Source organism: Schistocerca piceifrons, unplaced genomic scaffold (assembly GCF_021461385.2).
Source record: "Schistocerca piceifrons isolate TAMUIC-IGC-003096 unplaced genomic scaffold, iqSchPice1.1 HiC_scaffold_1880, whole genome shotgun sequence".
Taxonomy (NCBI): domain Eukaryota; kingdom Metazoa; phylum Arthropoda; class Insecta; order Orthoptera; family Acrididae; genus Schistocerca; species Schistocerca piceifrons.
The window spans coordinates 665,923-670,462 of record NW_025727768.1 but is presented as its reverse complement, the minus strand read 5'-3'; positions in this window follow the sequence as shown (position 1 = coordinate 670,462).

Below are 4,540 nucleotides of genomic sequence, written 5' to 3'. Positions count from 1 at the left end.
CTGTAGTGTAACAAGGTGTACACGTTGACCTGCGTGTGTTGTTATCCACCCGTCGTGTGTGGTACAAGGGGACGACGTCTCACGTGAGTGTTACTCTGTTGACGTTTACCATGTCTCAGAGAGGGATTTAGTCCGGTCGGAGGGTCTCCACGTCAGACTGCAGACCCCCCTGCAGAGCCTCCCCCCCGCCCCCAGTCCCCTACAATGAGCTACCCTAGCTAATACATTTCTGTAGTGTAACAAGGTGTACACGTTGACTTGCGTGTGTTGTTATCCACCCGTCGTGTGTGGTACAAGGGGACGACGTCTCACGTGAGTGTTACTCTGTTGACGTTTGCCATGTCTCAGAGAGGGATTTAGTCCGGTCGGAGGGTCTCCACGTCAGACTGCAGACCCCCCTGCAGAGCCTCCCCCCGCCCCCAGTCCCCCTCCCACCACATCCCACCCCCTCCCGCCCCCCCAAAGCCAGGCTGCTCCACACGCAGCCCTCCTGCACCCACACACCTCTCAGCTGCTCCGTCTCCCAAACCTCCCGAAATGGAGCCGTTTCTCTCCAGTTGGCCCCTCACTATTTCCGAACGGTGCAGAATCGCAAATTACCGACCCCATTGCGCAAGTGTCGACACCCGATAACGGCGACTCGCTTATCAGCTTATCACAGGTCTGGAGTGTTGACTGCCAGGTGCCCACTCACGTTTCCAGATGAGTGCCGGCCGCTCAGCTTGAGATCAAGGTCTCTGCGGCCTGCAAAGAATGCGTCTCTCTCTACGTATAAACAACGTAGAACGTTTTCACACTAAGATCGAAATCTTAAGTATTTACCAATTTATTGTCGCATGTCATCCCACCCACGTATCGCAGCCCTAGAGCACCTCTCGTTTCTAGGAATGCGAAATGTCGGAAGGCTTCCACTGGCCGTTCCCACGTAGGAGGTGCGAGACTGAATACGCGCCGGCCGGACTGGCCGAGGGGTTCTAGGTGCTACGGTCTGGAACCGCGAGGCCGCTACGGTCGCAGGTTCGAACCCTTCCTCGGGCATGGACGTGTGTGATGTCTTTAGGTTAGTTAGGTTTAAGTAGTTGTAAGTTCTAGGGGACTATTGACCTCAGAAGTTAAGTCCCATGGTGCTCACAGCCATTTGAACCATTTTCTCTAATAACTTTAAATTCGCCCCTCGAAGTGATCGAGAGGCAAAATTCGGAATGAAAAGTGCTTGAAAGTGCTATGGTTTCCCGTGTCTATCCGCTATGTAGCTCACAGCATACACCTACATCTACACAGATACTCCGCAAGCCAACGTACGGTGCGTGGCGGAGGGTACTATGTACCACTACTTCTCGTTTCCTTTCCAGTTCCACTCGCACAGAGAGCGAGGGAAACACGACTGCCTGTATGCCTCCGTGGGAGCCCTGACTTCTCGTAATTGATCTTTGTGGTCCTTACGTACAGTGTGTACTGGTGGCTCTAGAATCGATAGGCAGTCAGCTTCAAATACCGGTTCTCCAAATAGTATTTCTCGAAAATAACGCCGCTTGCCCTCCTGGGATTCCCATTTGTGTCCCCGGAGCATCTCCGTAACACGTGTAGTTCGAACCTAGCGGTAACAAACCTAGCAGCCCGCCTCTGAATTGCTTCCATGTCTTCTTTCGGTCCGACCTGGTAGGGATCCCAAAGCCTCCAGCAGTATACAAGTGTAGGTCGCACCAGTGTCCTATTTGCGACGTTGACTGTGGGTACTCAGGTCTTCACGTCTCAAAATCCAGTCGCGAAAACCCAGACAGAGGGTTTTTGTCTTCCTTGCTGACGTCTTCACAGTAACTACACAGGCCGCGAGTCTGGGTCTCGATGCTTTCGACACGGCACGCAGAATGAAACAGCCGTGTAAGGCAGGACACATTTGTATATATCATGCAAGAACTGTCAAATATAAACGTACCTCAGCGGGCCGTACATTTATTACAAATTAGAGCATTTCGAGAAATTTCGCGTTAGTATAGAGGGTGGTCCAATGATAGTGACCGAGCCAAATATCTCACGAAATACGCATCAAACGAAAAAACTACAAAGAAGGAAACTCCTCTAGCTTGAAGGCCGAAACCAGTTGGTGCTATGATTGGCCCGCTAGATGGCGCTGCCATAGGTCAAACGGATATCAACTGCGTTTTTTAAAATAGGAACCCCCTTTTCTATTACATCTTCGTCTAGTACGTAAATAAATATGAATGTTTCAGTTGGACCACTTTTTTCGCTCTGTGGTAGGTGGCGCTGTAATAGTCACAGATGTATAAGTACGTGGTATCACGTAACATTCCGCCAGTGCGTACGGTATTTGGTTCGTCATACATTACACTTGTTAAAATTGACCGTTTACCAATTGCGGAAAAGGGTAATACGGTGTTGATGTATGGCTATTGTGAGCAAAATGCCCAACGGGCGTGTGCTATGTATCCTGCTCGGTATCCTGGACGACATCATCCAAGTGTCCGGACCATTTCACCGGATAGTTACGTTATTTAAGGAAACAGGAAGTGTTCAGCCACGTGTGAAACGTCAACCATCACCTGGAACAAATGATGATGCCCAAGTAGGTGTTTTAGCTGCTGTCGCGGCTAATCCGCACATCACTTGCAGACAAATTGCGCGAGAATCTGGAATCTCAAAAACGTCGGCGTTAGAGTGCTACATCAACATCGATTGCACCCGTATCATATTTCTATGCACCAGGAATGGCATGGCGACGACTTTGAACGTCGTGTGCAGTTCTGCCACTGGGCGCAAGAGATATTACGGGACGATGACAGATTTTTTGCACGCGTTCTGTTTAGCGACGAAGCGTCGTTCACCAACAGCGGTAACGTAGACCGGCGTAATATGCACTACTGGGCAACGGAAAATCCACGATGGCTGCAACAAGTGGAACATCAGTGACCTTGGCGGGTTAATGTATGGTGCGGCATTATGGGAGGAAGGATAATCGGCCCCCTTTTTATCGATGGCAATCTAAATGGTGCATGGTATGCTGATTTCCTATGTAATGTTCTACCGATGTTACTACAAGATGTTTCACTGCATGACAGAATGACGATGTACTTCCAACATGATGGATGTCCGGCACATAGCTCGCGTGCGGTTGAAGCTGTACTGAATAGCATATTTCATGACAGGTGGATTGGTCGTCGAAGCACCATACCGTGGCCCGCACGTTCACCGGATCTGACGTCCCCAGAGTTCTTTCTGTGGGGAAGTTGAAGGATATTTGCTATCGTGATCCACCGAAAACGTCTGACAACATGTGTCAGGGCATTGTCAATGCATGTGCGAACATTACGGAAGGCGAGCTACTCGCTGTTGAAGGAATGTCGTTACACATATTGAGGTTGACGGACATCATTTTGAGAATCTATTGCATTAATGTGGTATTTAAAAGTAATCAAGCTGTAACATCATGCGTTCTCAGAAATGATCACAAAGGTACATGTATCACATTGGAACAACCGAAATAACATGTTCAAACGTACCTACGTTCGGTATTTTAATTTGAAAAGCCTACCTGTTACCAACTGTTCGTCTAAAATTGCGAGCCATATGTTTGTGACTATTACAGCGCCACCTATCACAAACCGAAGAAAGTGGTCCAACTAAAACATTCATATTTGTTTACGTACTACACGAATATGTAATAAAAATGGGGGTTCCCATACGCAGTTGATATCCGTTTGACCTATGCCAGCGCCATCTAGCGAGCCAACGATAGCGCTATCTGGTTTCCCCCTTCAAGGTAGACGAGTTTTTAGGGTGTTACAAAAAGGCACGGCCAAACATTCAGGAAACATTCCTCACACACAAATAAAGAAAAGATGTTATGTGGACATGTGTCCGGAAAGGCTTAATTTCCATGTTAGAGCTCATTTTAGTTTCGTCAGTATGTACTGTACTTCTTCGAGTCACTGCCAGTTGGCCCAATTGAAGGAAGGTAATGTTGACTTCGGTGCTTGTGTTGACATGCGACTCATTGCTCTACAGTACTAGCATCGAGCACATCAGTACGTAGCATCCGCAGGTTAGTGTTCATCACGAACGTGGTTTTGCAGTCAGTGCTATGTTTACAAATGCGGAGTTGGCAGATGCCCATTTGATGTACGGATTAGCACGGGGCAATAGCCGTGGCGCGGTACGTTTGTATCGAGACAGATTTCCAGAACGAAGATGTCCCGACAGGAAGACGTTCGAAGCAATTGATCGGCGTCTTAGGGAGCACGGAACATTCCAACCTATGACTCGCGACTGGGGAAGACCTAGAACGACGAGGACACCTGCAACGGACGAGGCAATTCTTCGTGCAGTTGACGATAACCCTAATGTCAGCGTCAGAGAAGTTGCTGCTGTACAAGGTAACGTTGACCACGTCACTGTACGGAGAGTCCTACGGGAGAACCAGTTGTTTCCGTACCATGTACAGCGTGTGCAGGCACTATCAGCAGCTGATTGGCCTCCACGGGTACACGGGTACACTTCTGCGAATGGTTCATCCAACAATGTG